Source organism: Neofelis nebulosa, chromosome 4 (assembly GCF_028018385.1).
Source record: "Neofelis nebulosa isolate mNeoNeb1 chromosome 4, mNeoNeb1.pri, whole genome shotgun sequence".
In the NCBI taxonomy this organism is placed as follows: Eukaryota; Metazoa; Chordata; class Mammalia; order Carnivora; family Felidae; genus Neofelis; species Neofelis nebulosa.
In genome coordinates this window covers 87,800,661-87,823,902 of record NC_080785.1, presented here as the reverse complement: position 1 = coordinate 87,823,902, position 23,242 = coordinate 87,800,661, and the positions used below count along the sequence as shown (strand labels likewise).

General features: G+C 36.2%; 1 protein-coding gene and 1 long non-coding RNA gene across 6 annotated transcripts in view; one reads left to right on the top strand and one right to left on the bottom strand.

Moving 5' to 3' along the window:
* The window catches only part of PTPN12 (protein tyrosine phosphatase non-receptor type 12), a 103,758-nt gene that overhangs the window by 8,785 nt on the left and 71,731 nt on the right, over positions 1-23,242 (top strand). The window lies entirely within an intron of this gene.
* LOC131509496 (uncharacterized) overlaps positions 223-23,242 on the bottom strand; it is a 154,967-nt gene continuing 131,947 nt past the window's right edge. For 3 of the 4 annotated variants that reach the window (XR_009260529.1, XR_009260533.1, XR_009260535.1), the window contains one exon: positions 1,780-2,181. This is a non-coding gene — a long non-coding RNA (uncharacterized LOC131509496). Of the gene's footprint in view, positions 1,731-1,779; positions 2,182-23,242 lie in introns of those variants that run through there. The other variant, XR_009260530.1, reaches the window with a different exon arrangement.

Sequence of the window (23,242 nt, the reverse complement as noted above, 5' to 3'; positions counted from 1 at the left end):
TTAATACCATGGCTTGTAGGTGTTTTAAAAATCAGTAACAGCTTTATGGAGAGATACTTCACCTACAATAAAATTTATCCATTTAAGCTGTGTAATTTAATAGTTTTTAGTATATTCACAAAAATGTGCAGTCATCATTACAATCAATTTTTATCACCCCCAGAAGACACCCCCCCCCCCCATTAGCAGTCATTCTTCCTCCCTTACCTCCCCGCTAGCCCCAGGCAACTGCTAATCTACCTGCTGTCTCCATGGATTTGCCTCTCCTGGACATTTCATGTAAATGGAATCATACAATATGTGATGTTTCGTGGCGAAGTCCTTTGACTTAATATATATAATGTTTTCAAGGTTCATCTATGTGTTGTAGGACTCAGAAATACTTCATTTCTTTTTATGACTGAACAATATTCCATTTTATGGATATACTACACTTTGTTTATCCATTCATCCGTTGATAGACATTTCAGTTGTTTCCACTTTTTGAAATCTTTTCTTTATATAACAATAGATAAAATATATTTTATGAATAAACATTTATGTACAAATTTTTGTTAGGATATATGTTTTCCTTTATCTTGGGTATATACCTAGGAATAGAATTAAAGGGTGATATGGTAACTGTTGAACATTTTGAGGAACTGCTAGATTGTTATACAAAGCTGCTGTACATTTTACATTCCTACCAATTTCTCTGCATCTTCACCAACACTTGTTATTGTCTGTCTTTTTGATTATAGCCATCCTTGTGGGTGTGAAGTAGGTTATCTTGTAGCTTGTAGGTTTTTAAAATATCTTAGTAAGTTTATATAACTGGTACTGTATGTATGTCTAACGTGTCTTTCAAAGCTAGAGTGATAGGAAGTATTTTCCACGTTTTTCCATTTGAGCTAATTTTAGGGTTTTCCCATCGCAATTGGTTCAGTTTCTTATTCAGCCTTTGATGGGTATGTAGCCAAACATACTTGTATTCTAACTTTGCAAGTGGAAGTAAACTTTTAAGTAACTCTCCTGATATGGCTCACTGGAGACAGCATCCTATTACAAGTGTTAAATTCGCAAGAATGTTTGATTGTCCGTATTTACTTTTAGAATACCGTTAGCTTTTTTCCCTTCAATATTTGACATTTAGTTTGGAAAAGGTTTGACAGTTTGAAACTGAAAGTAAGACCTTAACATTTAGACAGGTTAAATTTTTTTGTTCATGTGTTAAACACTTCTGTGTTTCTATAGCACTCAGTTCATTAGATTCATAAACATTTACATTTCTGACTTCCCGGACTGAAAGCCTCCAGGGCTAGCGACTTAATTATCTGTGTATCCTTCTTGCTTAATATAGTACTTGGCACTTAATAGGCATTAGTGGCCATTGCATGAGCAGAAATTGTAGTGAGCTTAAAATTCTGAGATGGAGAGGGGTGCCTGGGTAGCTCAGTCCACTGAGTGTTTGACTTACGGCTCAGGTCATCATCACGGTTTGTGAATCCAAGCACCACATTGGGCTCACTGCTATAGGCATAGATACTGCTTTGGATCCTCTGTCCTCTTCTTTCTGCCCCCCACCCCTTAAAAATAAATAAACATTAAAAAAAATTGTAAGAGATTTATTCTTAAAGTGGATTCTTCAAATGGTCCGAAGAGCTTGTCTCTTAGATGAGCTTGAGAACTGCTTTTCCCCTTTATATGCATAAAGATGTACTTATACAACTGTGGTTGTATTTCATTATCCACTGAAAAAGAAAATATGAGACAAAGTACTAGACTGAATTCAAGAAAACATTTAGATAAATAGGATTTTATTAATTGTAATATCTTCTGCCTAAATATGAAAAATAGAACAGTACATATTTTTTTCTGGATGCTGTCTGATATACATAAGGATTCAGGGAAACACTTAATGTATCTCCCATCCCATGAATCATACTTTGGGGACACTATCTTAGAATATTAATTTTAATAAAATATCTACTTTTAACTTTTGATTTTAGATTTCATTAATAAAATCTACATACCATGTCACTGGCGTTTCTGCAAAAATAACAATATCCTTGTAACTTGTGGGTGATTTAAGAGTGATTACAGCAATAGCTGTTCTCTTCTTGCCTCTAGTTTCTTGCCTCATCCAATCCATTCTGCATATTGTACTCACTTTCCTAAAATACCATTTTCAAGTGTTGGCATCTGTGGAATAATAGAAAGCATGCTGATTATAAAATCAGGATATGTGAATTTTAGTCCCAGTGTTGCTACTTAGTTCTGTTTACTAATACATTTATGTAGGACCATATTGGAAACATGTTTTTATTTTTGTTATCAAAACACGTAAGTTCAAAAACAACTCAAAGCTCCCTTTGATCACCATTAAAATTATTAGAATTTTGGATGCCTATGCCAAATTGAAGCATCAGATCAAAGCTGTGCTTATTTTCAAACTGTAATTATATGCTGTCTTCCCAATTTCCCTTTCTCCTGTCCTCCCAGTTTTGTAGCTTTTGCCCCAGTTTAATATCACAAGGCAAGAGGATAAAGTCTGTACTTCTTAACTTGGCATTCCAGAGCCTTTTAAATATAGTTTTACATTACCTTGGCAGTATTAAACTCCTGTACTCTGTAGTATGTATCCTCTTCCCTCTAGAATAAGCCATTTCTTGTCCTTGAGCGTACCCACTGAATGAATGAAATCTTATCTGTGGTTGTACTATTAAATTAAACATATTCTTTCCATTTCTTAGCAAACTTTCCTTATAGGCCAGTACTCTGAACGTCAAAACACTAAAAATTTAGAATGGCTTTACCATGTTCACCCCGAACTCAGAAACAAAAATTAATTCTCATTTTCTGGGATAAATATTTTAGCTCAGTGTATCTAAAGTATTCTCCGTTGTAAATTTATCTCATTGTAATGATATCTCCACTGTAAAATTCAATTTTTAATGTCATGGAAAAAAGCCTTGCATTAAATTTGAGTTCAAGACTCGTTTAAAGCAAGCCCAGTGCTATGCAGTTATTCTAACCCTTAAGACCCTAAGTCTCATCCAAATAGTTGAATTTTTCTCCCAACATTTTGTATTTCCTGTCATATATTTACATTTTAGATTCTTCAGAGTCTAAAAAATTTTTTAGATTCATGCAGTCATACCTTGACAATTACTTCCTTTCCTCTGAAATACACAAAAGTCTTGTTTCCATTTGTAAAATATTATAGTGTCTATGAATTGGCTTATGGCAGATATAAGTAGTTTGTCCCTTGGTTTTTCCTGGAGAATGTGGAACGTGGATCATGTTAATCTCAGAGGCTTTGGGATGTTTACTAATATCTACATTTCCTTTAATAACTGTTCTTATATGTAATCTGCATTTGAAAAGCTATTTAACAACATTGAGTAGCTACCCTGGTAGACTCTGGAGGAATGCAAAAATGTGTCACTATCATCCTTCTATGGTTCTTGCCATCCACCATTCATACAAAAGATATTCCTTAAGTGCTCACTATGCCTAAGCACTGTGTTTACAATTACCAATTGAAAAAAGGACATTTTCCTCAAGAAGTTTACCAACTGTGGATAGACTTGTGAGAACAGCAGAAAGTTTTCCTGGGGGTGTTGGATGAGCTTCAGGAGGCCTGTGAACTTTTTCAAGTTGTACATAACATTTTGTGTGTAAGTTTGTTATTGGGGAGGTCGTAGAGAAAGTTCATAGCTCATAGATTCTCAAGGGTCTTGGGTTCCAAAAACCTTAATACCTCCAGACTAGTAGAAAGACAACAAGGTTTGGAGCCACACAGGAATTTTTATCTTGGCTGTGCTATGATTATGAGCAGGTTATCTAGGGAAATTGTGGATATAATACCTACCTGATTGACCAAGATAAAGATAATATGTATGTAAAGCTACTAGCGTACTATGTAGAGAGTACTCAATAGTAATTCAAGATGTCATATTATTCTAATGGGAGTGTGTTTAAGATTTAAACCTACGAGGCAGGCGAGCCTAAATCTGCTTGTTTGTCAGGTAGACTAGCATAAAAGGCATTTCAGAGATAGAAAACTAACAGCGCTTGCAGACACACAGAGATAAGAACTGTGGGTTTGAGATGAGAGGAACGAGTGGCTGGCAAAGGATAAAATAAGAAAAGCCTGTATACTGAAATAATAGGAGGGTATTCCCACAGCGAGAACAACTTAAATGTGGAGTATGAAATGAATATGAAGTTGGCCTTTGCATTCTTGAATATTTTGGTGAGGAGTATTTTGATGTCTTATTATTATGGCATAGTTGTTTACCCTTACAATGTATTATTTGGTTAGTATGAAAAATCTTTTTAAAACTGAGTTTCAACCACATGGTCAGTATTCTCAAATCTGGTAATTTTACTTTATCCCAGATAGATAAAATAGTACCCTGTTTATATGATTCTTAGATGTTTAGATCAGTATTTTTCGCTGGCTTCTGTTCTGTTAAAAGTGCCCTGTAAAAAAATTACACTAAAAAGTCTGTAGGACCTAGGCATATCATTTATAGTGGCTGGCCTCTTGCTTAGTTTGGATTTTTTTTTTTAACAAATTTGAGTTTTGCATAAGATAACTCTCGAGTTTTTGAGACTACATATTTGGGACCAGAACCAAAAAAAGAAAGGAAAATAGTTCTAGATTCCATAATACAAAACAGTAGAGAATAGCTTTTCTGGATACCTTCTTCCCACATTATACACAACGGGTTTACTCATAAGTTATAGACATTAAACCTGTTTAGAAATTTAGAAATTAAAGAACTTCATACAGATTTTGCCATTAGAAGTTGGCAGAGCTGAGTTTGTCCCCAGTTATCAAAGCAGATGCTTTTTCTATGACATGATGTTGCTTTGGCCAACAATTGCATTCTTACTATTTACGGGAAAAGTCAATAAAAAAAAAGCGGGGCATGAGAAATACAGAAAAATTCTTTGTTGGGGCGCCTAGGCAGTTCAATTGGTTGAGCGTCCAACTTTGGCTCAGGTCATGACCTTGCAGTTCATGAGTTTGGACCCCAATTGACGTTTGGGCTTGCTGCTGTCAGCTCAGAGCCTGCTTTGGATCCTCTGTCCTTCTCTTTCTGTCTCTCCCCCACTTGCGGGTGCGCGCATGCACGCACGCTCTCTCTCTCTCTATCTCTATCTGTCTCTCTCTCAAAAAATAAATAAACATTAAAAAAAATAATTAAAAAAAATTCTTTGTTGGTGTGCCTGAGTGACTCAGTCGGTTAAGCGTCCGACTTTGGCTCAGGTCATGGTCATGCTGTTCGTGAGTCCGAACCCCAGGTCTGGCTCCTTGCTGACAGCTCAGAGACTGGAGCCTGCTTCAGTGTGTCTCCCTCTCTCCCTGCCCCTTCCCTGCTCATGGTCTGTCTGTCTCTCTCAAAGATAAATAAACATTAAAAAAAAAAAATTCTTTGCCGGTATAGATTTTTATTTGCAGCCTACTTCCCAACTAGCTTAAGTGAAAAAAAAAAAAGATTATTGCAACAGAATACTGCCGTTGAGCTACTTGAAGCACAGGAACCAAGGAATGGAGAGCGATCTATAAAGCTAGGCACTTCTCTTCTTCCTTTTCTCTTCATAGCCCCTCTATGATTTATTAGTTTCTCTGTCTCTAGATGACTGGATACTTGGCTTTGCTTCTTTGCACCTGCTTTACTGTTCTCTTTGTGCAGTTTGGCTTTCACTGTTTGGGACTGCATATCTGAATAAAGACAATCCTTTTGGTGTTTAATCTATCTCATTCACTTTATTTCAGTTTGGGGTAAGAGATCAGAATGACTATAATTGCTATATCTCCTTTTTACATTACTTAAAGAGTCATTCAGCTTGCCAGTGACATGAGTATTGTGTGAGTTGAACAAGGTGGGGAGCTTGTTCATACATATGGAAGGGAAAGGACTTTTCCTATGGAAAGAGAGTGATAGTTCACTAACAAGGCAGGTAGTGCAAAGAGTAGTAAAAAAATCCTTGAAGCAAAACTGAAAAAAAAAAAATTAACTATTAAGGTTTCAGCCCCAAATAAACCCTACCCACTTTGCTTCAGAGAAGGGAAAAAGAAAGATAAAGAGTTGTTATGTCTTGAGGGGCACTGGGTGGCTCAATTGGTTAAACGTCCAACTTACAATTTCAACTCAGGTTATGATCTCCTGGTCCATGAGTTTGAGCCCCATGTTGGGCTCTGTGCTGACAGCATGGAGCCTGCTTGAGATTCTCTCCCTCTCTCTGCTTATCCCTCACACGCACTCTCTCTTAAATAAACTTAAAAAAAAAAAAAGTCATTATGACTTGAGATAACATTCTTTTGGCTCTGGTAGAGTGTTATTTTGCATATAACAATACATATTAAAAGGCAAATTTTTGTGTGTGTGAAAACTATAAAATTAAAGTAGTCTGTATGCTGCATGTTTATGGTATCTAAAATTTAAATTGTAATTTTTCAGAGTTCAAATATTAGAACCAGAACATTACCTTTTTGCAAGCAAATATTATTCTAAAGATCTATTTTATTGAAGCATTGTGTCTGATCATTCTTTGTTCACTCCCTGAATATATATCTGAAATATAGCATTATCTGAAAGACTAATATATTTTCTTCACAACAGATTTCGCATCAATAAAATAAATCTATAGTACCTTTAGTCCTGAGTCATCTAAAAATTAAGTACTGTGATGTATTGCCTTGTTGTCACTCTTCCTGTCCTCTGTATCTGTCTGCTTTTGTGCCTCTGCTACCTTTTGTCTAGTTTTCTTTATCTACTTTGTCCATTGACCTGTTTGTGTTTAAGATTTGTTAATGTGTGTTGGAAATGGGTGTTAGAAATAGATTCGGATGTACTGTGTAATTGAGAAATTTCCTGTAATTTATGCCCAGTGTCTGTAATTCTTTACCTTTTTTAAAAAGTAAGCTCTACTCTCAACATGGGGCTTGAACTCACAACCCCAAGATCAAGAGTCACATGCTCTACTGACTGAGCCACTGAGGCACCGCTGTAATTCTTTTCTTTTAATACTGTAAATAGATTATACATAAATGCCAAGGAAGAACATAGAGTAGATGGATGTCAGTAATAGGATTCTCAACTGAAATAACTGGGTATGTCCAAGTATTTATCGTTAAACCTATTCACTGGCATTATTATATGTTTAAAATTTTTTTCTTATTTAATTTATAATATGGATAGCAGAAGATTATTAAAGTAAGAGAAATATGGTTTTAATGCTTAATATATGCTTTGGTCTTTTATGGAAAAGTAAAGAGGATGGGTACCTGGGTGCCTCAGCTGGTTGGGCCTCCAACTTCAGCTCAGGTCATGATCTCATAGTTGGCGAGTTCGAGGCCACCTTGGTTCTATGCTGACAACCCAGAGTCTAGACCCTGCTTCGGATTCTGTGTTTCCCTCTCTATCTGCCCCTTCCCTGCTTGTACTTTCTCTCAAATATAAATAAATAAACTATAAAAAAAGTTTAATAATTCAAAAACTTGAAACAAAAAATTTTTATTTGTAAAAATCAACATTCATAGGAACTATTATTTCCTTTCTTGATTGAGTAGTCAGGCAGGCATTGGCTAGGTTCACTTCCTCAGCCTCTTATTTGTTCCTTTAACCCCCATTGTAATTTGATTTCAAGGTCTACCATTTTGCTGAAATTGCATTTACTATGGTTGCCCCAGATCTTCTGGACACATCTAATACATCCTTTATAGTAATGTGTATCTTTGTTGATGCCTCTTTAGCATTCAACACTGTTGACTGTCTTTTTTTCTTTTCTTTCCTTTTTCTTTTCTTTAATTTTCTTCTCTTTTCTTTTCTTTAACTTCCTTTCCTTTCCTTTCCTTTCCTTTTTAAGTCCTTGTCTTGATGTTAAAGCATCATTTATACCTACCTCTTTAGTCTCTGTCTCTAATAGTGGCTCAGATGCAACATACTTTTCTGTTTTTTACCCTGGTATGTCCTAAGGGAAATACAATGGAATACTTGAATATTTAGAAATTTTACTAATCTTGTAAAACTGACTATAGTGACATGGATTATTCTAATGTTGGTAAAGAGTCTCAAAGAATAATAAAATACTAATATTTTCTCATACTCTACAATCTTTTTTTTTAATCTTAAAAAAAGTTTATTTATTTTGAAAGAGAGTGTGCATGACTGCAAGGAGGCAGGGGAGAGGCAGAGAGAGAGAATCCCAAGCAGGCTCTGCACTGTTAGCATGGAGCCTGATGTGGGGCTTGAACTTAGAAATCATGAGGTCATGACCTGAGCCAAAATCAAGAGTCAGATGCTTAACCAAATGAACCACCCAGATACCCCCATACTCTACATTCTTGTGATGACTAGCAAATTATTTTTATTTTTGGAAAATGCAACTTAATCTAAACTAGAAGTATAGGACGAATATTTAACCAATACATTTAATTTTCTGTTACTACTTTATTATATGTCAGTTTTTATATTGGTTGCAAACCATATATTGTTTATGCCATATCTAATACTATGCCATATCTAAGTATATTCCAGAATTATCGTATCACTTATTTTTCTTGTTAAAGAAGGGTTAGAAAATTTTATTAAAAAAAGAAAGAAAATTTTATTTTAAAATAGACTGTAGATTGAATATATATATAAATTGTCACTTTTATCTTTAAGATATGTTGTAACTAGAAGAGGGAAGAAAAGTAATCTTTCATACTAGTGGGAGGGAATTTAATCATAGGAGGTTAAGGAAGGAATGAGTAGATGTCAAGACAGAAAGGACCAGACAAAAGTAGCATATCTTTATGATATATTTGATTTTAGCAATTTGAGTGCCTGGTGTTGTTATATTGGGTATCCCAGCAGTGGTAGATCACAAGTTTTATCTGGATTAAACTTAGCCATTTTTACTGTATGTAATTTTGAGTACATTACTTAAACTACTCTGAATCTGAGTTTCCTTATCCACAAAACAGGAGTATTTTGCAGTGTGAGAATTAGTTGAAATGTGAATAATATGTGTTAGATGTTATTCTAAATAAATGATAGTTAGGAATGAAAAGTGATAAATGGCATTGAGAAGTAAAATAAATGTGAAAGAAAAAGGCAACCCCTTGCTCTTTTTCTCTTTTGGACTCTCTTGGATGATAGAGAAAAAAATAATGTGTATAATGTAATTATCTGAAGATATCATTGATAGTAACCGGAGTTTTGATTTTATCCTCTAAGCCAGTGATGTCTAAACTTTATTTATTTATTTATTTATTTATTTATTTATTTATTTATTTATGGTGCAAAAAGGTTATTTTATTAAAGCATGGGGACAGGGCCCATGGGCAGAAAGAGCTGCCTAAACTTGAGTTTTAAAATTTTTAGGTGTGCACCTTCTTGATATAGTTTCATTAATTTATAATTTTATACATTACTTATACAACTGTGTAAAATTTATTATTGTAAAATACATATTAAAAATTAGGATGAGATGAAGCCTAAACAAATAATATATGTAAATTTAAAAAATATTTACTAATGACAAAGTATAATTTTTAGTAAAATTATAATACTTTGTAAAAATCTTGATTTTAACACTTTGTGATATAGTGATTTGAAAGACTAGCTCTGAATATAATGGCTTCCCTGGATTGAAAAGATACCTGGGTGCCTGGGTGGCTTAGTCGGTTAAGCATACTACTTTTGGTTTCAGCTCAGGTCATGATCTCATGGTTTCATGAGTTCAAGCCCCATATGAGGCTCTGCTCTGTCAACTGGGAGCCTGCTTGAAATTCTCTCTCTCCCTCTCTGCCCTTCCACCACTTGTACTGTCTCTGTCTCTTTCAAAATAAATAAATAAACTTAAAAATAAAAAAAAAAAAGATACCTGACAAGGATACATAGATCCAAATGGTTTATTAAATCATCATGCTTATTATTTTCTTTATTTTTAATGTTTATTTATTTTGGGGGGGGGGAGAGCATTGGCAGGGGAAGGGCAGAGAGAGAATCTCAAGCAGCCTCCATGTTGTTAACACAGGCCTGATGTAGGGCTCGAACCCACAAACCATGAGATCATGACCTAAGCCAAAATCAAGAGTCAGATGCTCACCCAACTGAGCCACCCAGGCGTCCCTCATCATGCTTATTTTTATTTATTCATTTAATAATTATTGAATGCCTACTGTTACCAGGTATTATCCTAGACCCTGAAGACTACAACTCCTCATTGAACATACATTCTATTGGTAAGAGAAAATAACATCGTACACAAGTAAATATAACTAGGTCAGATATTAAGTGCTACAGAGGCCAGTAAACAGTAAGGAGGAAAAAAAGTAGAGTATATCAGTTATCTGTTATCACAATAATGTTGTATATCAACCACAAAACCTTAGTGGCATATAATAATATTCTTGGGGCACCTGGGTGGCTCAGTTGGCTGAGCATCTGACTTGATTTTGGCTCAGGTCATGATCCCAGGGTCCTGGGATAGAGTCCTGCATTGGGCTCCATGCTGAGCATGGAGCCTGCCTAAGACTCCCTCACTCCCCTCCCTGCTCTTCCCTCCTACTTGCGTGCATGCTCGCGCACACACACACACTCTCTCTCAAAAAAAATATGTGTATATATGTGTGTGTGTGTGTGTGTGTGTGTATATATACACGTACATATATATGTACGTGTATATATACATATTTTACATGCCATTGGTTTGTCAGCTAAGCAATTTTGCTGCTCTTGTCTGAGTTCATTCGTATTTCTGAGGGTTGGCTGGCTGTCAGCACATCTAGCCTGGCTGTGGCTGGGATGACTAGGATTGCTTGGCACTGTACTATATGTTTCTTATTCCCCAGTAGGCTATCGGCTGTGGCACGTGGCTGTTGCAGAGGTGCAGCTGAGGGGGAAAGTACGCAAGTTAGAACTGGCACACTGTAACTTCCATCACATTCTGTTGACCAAAGCCAGTTACAATACCATTTCCACCTCAGAGGGTGGGGGAATAGATTCTATCTTGTAGGTCAAAAGAACTGCAAAGTCAAATGTGGGTTTAAAATATGGAAGGATGAAAAATAGGCTTTGAATAGGATCAATCTACCATTATCACAGGTATAGGAGATACTATTAAAAAAGGTGGTGAAGACATTGAACCAAAACTTGAAATGAGGTTATCTGCGAGGAGAACATTCCAGGTAGAGCATTAAAGGTCCCATGGACCTAAGTTAAGAGTGTTGAAGGAATTCTGTGTTTGAGCAGAATAGGTGACAGAGAAGTAGATTTGTGGTAGGGTTGGAAGTTACGGCTGACTAGGTTCTTGTAGGTCATTGTAAGAATGGGTTTTACTCAGGGCACCGGGTGGCTCAGTTGATTAAGCATACGACTCTTGGTTTCATCTCAGGTCATGATCTCATAGTTGGTGAGTTTGAGCCCTGCATCAGACTCTGTGCTGACAGATTATCTCCTTCACTCTCTGCCCCTTTCCTGCTTGCACTTTCTCTCTCTCTCTCAAAATAAATAAATAAACATAAAAAAAAAGAAGAATGGCTTTTACTCTAAGTAAGATGAGAACCTTACTCTTGGGTTTTACTCTTAGGTGTTATGTTAACTTTAACAGGATCATGTGGCTGCTGTATGGAGAATAAAATGTAGAAGAGTAAGGATAGAAGGAGAGACCACTTAAAGCTTTCCACTAGTTGAAGCAGAAGGGCCTGAAGACAATGAAAAGGGATAAATCCAGAAGGCATTCTGAGGTTGCATGCACAAGACTTGGTCATATTGGAAGGTGAGGAAGAACTCATCTAAGCCAACTTGGACACTAAGTGATAGTAATGAGGTAGGGAATACAGGACGAAAGATGAATCTGAAGAGTTGGTTCAGTGGTAGATGTACTGAGTTTAGGTCTCAGGTCAGTGTCATGGTTGGCCCTCTAGATTGTAATTTTTTGTGTGTGTATGGGTTGATTGTGGAACTCATGGAAGATGAGATTTCTGAGGTAAAGAATATATACTGAGAGGGGTGCCTGGGTGACTCTGTTGGTTAAGTGTCTGCCTTTGCCCCAGGTCATGATCTCAGAGTTTGTGAGTTCGAACCTTGTGTTGGTCTCTGCTGTCCGCGCAGAGCCCACCATCCCCCCCCTCCACTCCTCCCCCCACTCACGCTCTCTCTCTCAAAACACACACACACACACACACACACACACACACACACACACACACACACAGAGAGAGAGAGAGAGAGAGAGAGAGAGAGAGAGAGAGAGAGAGAGAGAAAGAAAATAAAGAGAAAGGAATACAGAATGTTAGAGACACTTAAGTGCCTGTTTGAGGTTGATAAACTCTCAGTGCTTGCTAGAGTTAGGAGCAGAACCTGGAAGGTGGTGTAGAGGCCAAATGGATTGAGGATTTTCAAAGAGAATTTGAATTTAAACCTGGATTTGGTGATTAGGAGTCCTGGGTTACCTTGTCAAAAGCACTGAGAAGAAGGTGTGACAGATTTGCGTTAAAAACTTTTTTTCTTTTTTTTTTGAGAAATGGAAGATATTAAGGGAGTTTTAGGCAGTTGTTAATAGGAAAGAATAGATTTTATTTTATTTTTCAAAGCAGTGGGAGAATTGCCCTGTTTGTGAAATCCTGTCATACATAGGAGTTGTCCTGAAAGGTAAACCTCCTATAGTCATTTCAGGGAAAAAAACTGGGGAAGGGAGTGATTACAAGTCAAAAAGCTAATCTGTTGATTTTGTTTATTTTCTCTCCTCATTTAACCCTGGATCCCTTTTTCCGTTTCTTTCCTCTGTGCTGCCACTGTTGTGCTGCTGTTTACATGGCATTCTATCACAAAAGCAAATGGTCGTCCATTGCAACCAGAGCTGGCTTAAAGCCCAGAGATTATGGAATCCAGAAAATGATTTTAAAGCCCTACAAATGTTGAGGTGGTGCCAGTTTGTGCTTAATGAACTCTCATACTTCTCACTACAACCAAATGAGCAAGATATTATGTCCATTTTGTAGACGAGGAAACAGATGGCCAACGTTGTCCTTCAGCATGGTAAGAGCAGTGGGAGAAGTAGACCTCAAATAGTAGGTAATGCCATGCAGAAGTTTCCTCTTTTAAGGTGCATCAATGTATATGATACGGCAGAAAACTGTTGATGAAATAAACAGGGTTTGACAAAATAAAGGTTTTCTCCTTGTTTGCTCTCATAGCACTTCGCATCTATCTCGATTATAATTCACCATATGATATTGCAGTTATATATTTATTTTCTGTTTCTATTACTAGGTTGTAAGGACTTCAGTGACCAGAGATCCAGAATCAGAGATTCTGAGATCCAGTGGCCTGAGTTTGTCTTGTCTTTATACTTTGGTACCTAGCCAATGGCTGTATGATAGGTGCTTGGTAAATCTTGTTAGATAAATTAGTCATTACAATATACTTACAAAGTATGTTTATCAGATAACACAAATAATGACGTGTGTGTGTGTATGTGTGTGTGTATATATATATATAAATGCTATATATCTTGTTTATATGATAAACTCTGCAGTAAATGTCACTAGGTCCTTTACATTGGATCCTCAGACTAATCCAAGTCCTATTTTTACATATGAGGAATCTGAACTTGCCCAAGGTCACATGGGTAGTAAGTGGAAGCACTATTCCAACTATAAAACTTATGCTATTCACTATTATGTTTTATTGCCTCTTTCAGTGTAGTCATGGATGGCACCAGCAGCATGATCATCCATCCCTAATTTGAGAAAGTGACTGGCAGAACTTTTGAAATAAGTGTTTGCCTGACACCTAGAATTTGTTAACATATCTGCTGGCTGTCAACTATTTGTTGACATTCTTCACCTTAAATACACTTGAGTGTGGATTAAACATGTTAGTGTCCCATGTCTCTTACCATGGAATTCTTTTTTAAGTTTATTAATTTATTTTGAGAGAGGGAGAGAGAGAATCCCAAGTAGGTTCTGTACCACCAGTGCCAAGGCTGACATGGGTGGGGCTTGATATGTGAACCATGAGATCATGACCTGAGCTAAAATCAAGAGCCAGATGCTTAACTGATTGATCCACCTAGGTGTGCCACATGTGAACCATTTTTAAAAAATTTTAATTTTTTTAATTTACATCCAAGTTAGCATATAGTGCAACACTGATTTCAGGAGTGGATTCCTTAATGCCCCTTACCCATTTAGCCCACTCCCCTTCTCACAACCCCTACAATAACCCTCTGTTTGTTCTCCATATTTAAGAGTCTCTTACGTTTTGTCCTCCTCCCAGTCTTTATATTATTTTTGCTTCCCTTCCCTTATGTTCATCTGTTTTGTATCTTAAAGTCCTCATATGAGTGAAGTCCTATGATATTTGTCTTTCTCTGACTAATTTCGCTTAGCATAATAACCTCCAGTTCCATCCACATAGTTGCAAATATGTATATATATATACCACATCTTTATCCATTCATCCATCAATGGATATACATGTGAACCATTTTTAATCACACATGGGAGGTGACTTCATCTCTGCAAACTTATCAATCAAAGCATTTCTGTTCATATGCCTTTAGTACTCTACTATTTAGTGTATATTTTGATAAATAATATTTAATCTACTGATAATATGATCGTATGTTTTTAAAGTCTCTTATCAATGTAACAACTTCGCTGAAAGATAAAATTCTATTGAAAGTAGAGTGTAGCATTAATTTAGTATGTAAAAGTAAGGCAAATAGGCTCATTTTCAGTAGAGATGGGGAAATAATGAAGTACACAAATAACTAATGCAAAACTGAGGACAATACTACAGGACAAAGTGCCAGGAGGATTCCCTTTTTTTTGCAGCTTTGTTTTACTGTGGTAAAATGTACACCATTTTAAACACTTGTAAAAGTATACAGTTCAGTGGCATTAAGTACATTGACATTTTTGTACAGTGAGGATTCCTAAAAGAGAAAAGTCATATACTGTTAGGACAGTCATGGAATGCTTTATAAGAAAGGATTTGTAAAATGAATCCATAAGGATAGGTGAATTGTGGTGGAGAGACTTTACAAGTACAGGGAACTCTGTGTAAACAAATGAGAGTGGGAATAATAAATGGACTTTAGGAAACAGCAATTAATAGCAGCATTAACTAAGAGCAGTAAAAAAAAAATAGCACTTACAGAAATAGCTAATATAGTAGAGTGGTTGGTGAATTTATAAGTATTTTCTTTAAATTTTTTTAAAATGTTTATTTATTTTTGAGAGACAGTGTGGACGGGGGAGGGGCAGAGAGAGAGGGAGACACAGAATCTGAAGCAGGCTCCAGGCTCTGAGCTCTCAGCACAGAGTCTGATATGGGGCTTGAACTCACAAGCAGTGAGATCATGACCTGAGCCAAAGTCGGATGCTCAACTGACTGAGCCACTCAGGTGCCCCTATAAGTATTTTCTAAGACAACAAACAAGGAATAGGTTAAAATACTGTGAATTTTAAGAATAAATGTTAGGTCAGTTTTCTACAGATAAAAGTAGATTTGGTCTGTGTTCATGAAATGTTCTGGTCAGCAAAAGATTTATAATTAAAGCAATCAATGTTATTTGGTTATAGGGGATATGATCTAAAATAATTTAACCCCAGAGATTGCCAGTGTACCCACACTACACATTGAATATTAAGTATTGTATGTCCCAAAGAAGTCAAGCTGATGGTGTAGTATTGAGTCACACTTATGTCCTCATCCTATTAGAAATTAGCTGGATACCTAAGAATTGTTACCTCACAGAGTAATGCAGAAACATACCACTTTGCCTAAGACTACTTTTTTTAGTATAAAAAGTAGCTGAATCATCAGATTTCTTCATTTTATTTTATTTTTTTTAATTTTCTTCAATTTATTTTAAAATAAGCAAGTTCAAAAAACTACCTTATTTGGATAAAATTTTTTTTAATGTAATAGTTGCTTAGAGGGAGTCATTATGTTGATGTAAAGAGATTGATGAAAACATCATTTAGGGGCAAAGCTGATTCTGAATTAGAATGCTTTTTCTCCTGACTTACCTTTAAAGCACAAATACAATAAAGATCAGATTTGACCTCATTAAAAAAAAATCTGTAATATAAAAGGTAAGCATATAGATTTAGGTAAAATATTTTCAACACATATATCAGTTGATGGATTATATAAAACATGAGTAGCTTCTATATATTGATAAAAACACTCCCAATAGAAGAATGAGCATATATTATGAATGGTAATTAACAGAAGAAAAATGCAAATAATTACCGAACATGGGGAAAAGTCACCAAACTCTCTAATAATTCGAGAAATATTTAATCAACATTAAATTTTGTGGGGGTTCACTAGATTCCACCAAATTTGGTAAAATTCAGAAATTGATCATAGCAATTGTTGGTAAAGATAATAGAAAAACTAGCATTCTTGATCTGTTGACAGAAAGGTAAAGTGGTGAAATATTTTTCACAAGGCAGTTTGGCTACTTCTAATAGAATTGATATGTATATTCTGACCCAGCATGTCAACCTCTAGGAATCTTTTCTTTTTTTTTTTTTTTTTTTTTTTTTTTTTTAATTTTTTAACGTTTATTTATTTTTGAGACAGAGAGAGGATAGAGCATGAATGGGGGAGGGTCAGAGAGAGGGAGACACAGAATCGGAAGCAGGCTCCAGGCTCTGAGCTGTCAGCACAGAGCCCGACGCGGGGCTCGAACTCCCGGACCGCGAGATCATGACCTGAGCCGAAGTGGCCGCTTAACCGACTGAGCCACCCAGGCGCCCCTAGGAATCTTTTCTTTACAATATTTGCATCTGTGCATAAAATCATATGTCCAAGTATGTTCATTGTAGCAGTTTCGTGAAACAAAATATCTATTAATAAAGAAGTTTAACATGGTTGACTACTTATAAGGAAAGAAATACGGAGGAGAGGGAGTTTTTTATTTTCCAATTGTGTGCAAAATAGATTTAACATAGCAAACCTAAAACTGCTATCCTTAGAATGGCATGCTTGCAAGATTGGCTCTTGGCTAATCTCTGGGAATTTACAACTTTGGGAGTTCCCATCATTCCATGATAAGAGTAGCTTACCATACCTTTACTGTATGTGTATGTTTATGCTGAACACCTGATTTGCTTTTGGGAGTCTGGAATTTTAGTCCGCGCAAGGCAGTGACTAGCCCCCAATAAAAACACATGGGACTAACTCTCTAATGAGCTTCCCAGGAAGACAGCATTTCACAAGTGTTACCATTACTCATTACTGGAGGAATTAAATGGGTCCTATGTGACTGCGTTAGGAGAGGACACTGAAAGCTTGTCCCTAGTTTCTTCTGGACTTGGCCTTATGCATCTTTCCTTTTGCTGCTTTGGCTTTGTGTCCTTTAGCTGTAATAAATCATAGCTGTGAATATGATTGTATATAGTCCTAGGACTCTTCCTCATGAATCATTGACTCTGAGGGTGGTCTTGGGAATCCATGACACAACTTGTCAGTATGGTTTCAGTGTTTCAGCATCTGCATGTATTGAGTGTATATAATTTAAGAAGTTAAATTTAATGTATTACATGTTTATATATGTATATACGTAAGGCATACACCCATATATACACACACACACACGCACATCTCATCTCTAAGGATATGTTGATGAGTTTTTTTAAATGTGTGTATTATGTGACCCATTTATTCTGCACATTTTTTCCCTGGTGATAAAAGATTGAAAGCTTTCCTTGGTGACATTGTAGGTAATATAATAAAGAACCGAATAAAAGGGGTTTAAGTATATATCTCCACTTATATGGACTATATTATTTCAACTTAGTGAACTAAATGTGTTATAACTATCATAGTAGAATGCCAATTTTATTGATTATGTGATGTTCTGAATGTGGTTATCAGTTACCATTATGTCTAAAAAACTTGACATGCTTGGGGTGCCAGGGTGGCTCTGTTGGTTAAGCGTCTGACTTCAGCTCAGGTCATGATCTCACCGTTCGTGAGTTCGAGCTCCACGTCAGGCTCTGTGCTGACAGAGCGGAGCCTGGAGCCTGCTTAGGATTCTGTGTCTTCCCGCCTCTCTGCCCCTCACCTGCTCACGCTCTGTCTCTCTCTCTCTCTCTCTCTCTCTCTCTCTCTCTCTCAACTAAACATTAAAAAAATTTTTTTGTTTTAAATTCTTGCCGGCTTTGTTTAATATATAGTACATGGAAGACACTAGGCACTTTGAGGAAATAAAGAGAAGTATAAAAGATTGTCTCTGACAGAAAATTGTAATCTTTTTTGATAGCAGCTGTGGTAAGGATGGGTTAAAACATGTAAACAAATGATGGATATAAAAGGCAGAAATAATAAATGCTACACAACCAGGATATACTTTTGGAATGTATGCTATATGAGGTAGGGATTTTGTCCCATTTACCACTATATTTGTAGCACCTAAAAGAAAATCTGGCACATAGGATAGGTTAGGAGAAAATGATGTGAGACCATTCATTCTAATGAGGGTGATAATTGAATCTCACTCTTTACTTTTACAATAAATGTCTGAATCTAGTATGTCAGCAAACTGGAAAAGTAGATTTTTTTTTTTTTTTTTTTGAAAACTGTAACTGGTCATTCATCAGAGCTATCTAATGTTCTGTGAATGTTGTGTGGCCTGGTAATCTGAGATACTCAATGACATTACCCACAACCGGCTTGTACCCTTTCTATAACTAGATTGGACATTTATTTTTTAAGCAAATAAGAAAGGGTTACTTTTCATTACAATTTTTTTTTTTTTTTTTTTTAATTTTTTTTTTCAATGTTTTTTTATTTATTTTTGGGACAGAGAGAGACAGAGCATGAACGGGGGAGGGGCAGAGAGAGAGGGAGACACAGAATCGGAAACAGGCTCCAGGCTCCGAGCCATCAGCCCAGAGCCTGACGCGGGGCTCGAACTCACGGACCGCGAGATCGTGACCTGGCTGAAGTCGGACGCTTAACCGACTGCGCCACCCAGGCGCCCCCAATTTTTTTTAAGTGTGGTAAAATTCAAATATAAAGCTTAGCATCTTAACCATTTATAAGTGTACAGTTCACTAATGTTAAGTGCATTCACGTTGTTGGGCAACCAATGCGTATAACTCTCTTCATCTTGCAAAATGAAAACTCTGTCCTCAGAAGTCCCATTCTCCTCCTTTCCCTGTCCCTGGCAACCACCATTCCACTTTTTATTTTTAAGACTTTGTAAGTACCTTATTTACTTACAATATTCTCGTTATTTCAACTAGAATAATGTTCTCAAAGTTCATCCATGTTTTAGCATGTGTTGAAATTTCCTTCCCTTTTAAGCGTGAATAATATTCCGTTGTAGATGTGTACCACACTTTGTTTATCCATTTGTCCATCAGTGGACATTTGGTTTACTTCCACCTCTTGGCTATCATGAATAATGTTGCTAAGAACATGAGTGTACACGTTTCTGTTCAAGACTCTGCTTGTAATTCTTTTGGATATATCCCCAGAGGTGGAAATAGTGGACCATCTGATGATGTCAAGTTACAGTTTTTTGAGGGACTGCCATACTGTGTTCCGTAATGGCTGTACCATTTTACACTTCCACCAGTAGTCATAAGGATTCCAGTTTCTCCACAGTCCCCCTACACTTACTTTATTTTTTTGATAGTAGCCATTGTAATGGGTTGTCAGATAATATGTCATTGTGTTTTGATTTGCATTTCCCTGCTGATTAGTGGTATTGAGCATCTAATCACATTCGTGTTGGTTATTTGTATATTTTCTTTGGAGAAGTATCTACCCAGTGCTTTGCCCATTTTTTAATTATGGTGTTTGGTTTTTTTGTTGTTGAGTTGTGGGAGTTCTTTATATCAAGATATTTCTATATATCCATCTTTAGCAGAGAGAAGCATCAGTTTATAAAAGTTACCAATTATAATAAAACAAAATTTATGATTCATTTTTAAAGTAAAACGCTCTTATGCAGGATAGTTATGTGGCATCATATTTCCAGTTTAATTAATAGTTCTTATAATCAGCTGAAGTTTCAGTTATTTATCATTTTTCCTCATAGGACTGTTAAACAGGTTGACATATCTTCTGCTTGACTCAGTAAAGTTTCGTCTTTTTTTTTTTTTTAATGTTTATTTATTTTTGAGACAGAGAGAGACAGAGCATGAACGGGGGAGGGTCAGAGAGAGAGGGAGACACAGAATCTGAAGCAGGCTCCAGGCTCTGAGCTGTCAACACAGAGCCCAACGCGGGGCTCGAACTCACGGACCGTGAGATCATGACCTGAGCTGAAGTCGGACGCTTAACCGACTGAGCCACCCAGGCACCCCAGTAAAGTTTCTTCTTAAAGTATATTCTCTTCAGTGACTTTGACCCCAGTTTCAAAAGCTGTCAAAATATTGCATCTTTTATTTAAAATTTTTGCTTCTTTTGTATGTTATTCTTAAAAAGTTAAGAAACCTGGGGCACCTGGGTGGTGGTGCAGTTGGTTAAGTGTCCAACTCTTGATATTGGCTCAGGTCATGATCTCACAGTTTGTGAATTTGAACCCCACATCAGGCTCTGTGTTGACAATGCAGAGCCTGCTTGGTATTCTCTTTCTCTCTCTCTCTCTCTCTCTCTCTCTCTCTCTCTCTCTCTCTCTGCCCCTCCCCCGCTGTGCTCATGCACATGCACACGCTCTTTCTCTATCTCAAAATAAATAAATAAACTCAAAAAAAGTTAAGAAACCCATTCTAGATTATATTTTTAAGTTATTTTTAGTCATGTATTTCCTCTATAGCATAAGTTTGTATATTTATGTAAGATATTATTTGTGTTGGGTTTTACATGTTGGAAGAAAGAGGAACACTGTTTATCATCATTACAAAGAGATATTTGAAGATCAAATCATGCCCTTGGTAACTTGGGGTGCACATATCTTCATTAGTAGGGTGGTCTGGCCTTCAGGACTAAGTCTAAAACAATGTCAGAATCAAATACTTTTTGCAAGGAATCTGAATGTTTAGTATAAAAAATAATCTCCAATTTATTTCTGCAGAGAAATAAACTGAAACTTTAAGAACAATGTATTTGTTTAATTACCCAGGTTTAGGTTTAAATTTTTATTTGAGTCTTTCTTGACCTTGGGTTAGAGTTATAGAAGTGATAGAGTTTAGACTTTAATCTTAGCTTACTAATTATTCCCTCTCTCCCTCACCATTTTCTGCTTACTGTCTTCCTCTCTTAAATATCCAGTCTTCCACATTCATTGGCTAGCTTCATTAGTGTGGTTTGGACATAAAGTCATGTTAAAAACTCCATTTTTTATCTTTTTTTAAAAAGTATTTCATGTTTATTTTTGAGAGAGAGAGAGAGAGAGAGAGAGAGAGAGAGAGAGAGACAGAGCATGAGTGAGGAAGGGGCAGAGAGAGAGAGAGAGAGAGAGAGAGAGAGAAAGAGAGACAGAATCTGAAACAAGCTCCACGCTCTGAGCTGTCAGCACAGAGCCTGATGTGAGGCTTGGACTCGGCAACGGTGAGATCATGACCTAGGCTGAAGTAGGACGCTTAACCAACTGAGCCACCCAGGTGCCCCCATTTTTATCTTTCTTATTCATCATACTTACCTATCCTTCCCTGAAAGAGTTGTGTGCTAAGTTCACTGGCACAAGTTTCTAGTAGACCTAATTGTGATTTTTTTGTGTTACCCTGTGTAGACCAGATTCTGCGTCTTGTTATGCTTGACTCTGTCAAATTAATGTTCTAATGAGAATGTCTGTAGTGAAGAACAGAAGCTGAGTAAGACTCATTTTGAGGAGGATGGATATTCCTTACTACTGGATGGGACTGGATGCCTTGGTTAGCGTGCTCTGATGCTGCTAATAATTCCTATTAACCTCGTTTTAAGGATTTTTTATAACTTTTTAATAAATTTTTTATAAATTTTTTATAGCTTTGTTGAGGCAAATTCACATATATTGAGATTAATTCGTATATACCATAAAAATGCACCTCTTTAAAATGCATATTTTGGTGGTTTTTAGTATAGTCACAAAGCTGGCATCTGTCATTACTATCTAGTTTCAGAACATTTCATCAAGAGAAACCCCATTCCCATTACCAGTAACATCTTATTTCCCCCTCTCTCCAATACTGTGGTAACCACTAATCTACTTTCTGCCTCTATTGATTTTCCTATTCTGAACATTTCATATAAATGGAATCATATATGCTTTTTGTATATCTTAATATAATGTTTTCAAGATTGATCTGTTGAGTATGTTATCAGTACTTCATTCCTTTTTGTGGCTAAACAATATTCCATTGTATGAATATACCATATTTTGTTTATTCATCATTTGACAGACATTTGAGCTGTTTCCCATTTTGGCTTTTATGAATAATGCTGTTTTGAACGTTTGTGTACAAATTTTTATGCAGAGTTATGTTTTCAGTTCTCTTGGGCATATACCTAGGAGTGGAGTTGCTGGGTTATATGGTAACTCTATATTTAACCTTTTGAGGAGTTGCCAAACTGTGCTTCTATTACAAATTTAAAACCTAATAGTACAGACAAAAGTTTGGCAATCTAACGTGACTTTATCTCTGCTTAGTCTCTCCTTTTTGAAAAATGGTAATGATTGTGTTAAAGTAGATCCTTCATTACACTTAATTTTTTATATCTTAAAACAAATACCTTTTATTAAACAAGAACATTTTTATGCATTGATAGGAAAAATTGGCACAACAGATCTTTCAATAGTAATGCTTTAGTTATTACTAGACTTGGGGAGTTGAAATGAGAAGGTGCAAAAATACAGCTTGTAAACTTACTCTGGTTTGCTAGGTAATTTTCAAGCTTTTGGATATATATATATATATATATATATATATATATATAACAATTAGGGCTTATGTGGTTTCTGTGTAGATTAATAATGGAAGAATTAGAACGTCGATGACAGTTTATTCTACCATTTTAGAATTTGGCTTATGATTTGTCTAATGGGTCTAAATAGACTTGCAATGTACAGTTAAAAATTGCTTTCTGAGTTTTTTAAACAGGAACTGGAGCTGGTAATGAGCACTGTGATCTCAAATATCTCACTCCAGTATGGCACCAAATCTTAGGGTACACACAAAATTTGACTAAATTGCTTTTTTTTTTTTTTGCTATATTTTTAAATGTATGTTTATTTATTTTGAGAGAGGGGAGGGGAGGGGCAGAGAGAAAGAAGGAGAGAGAAAATCCCAAGCAGCTCTGTC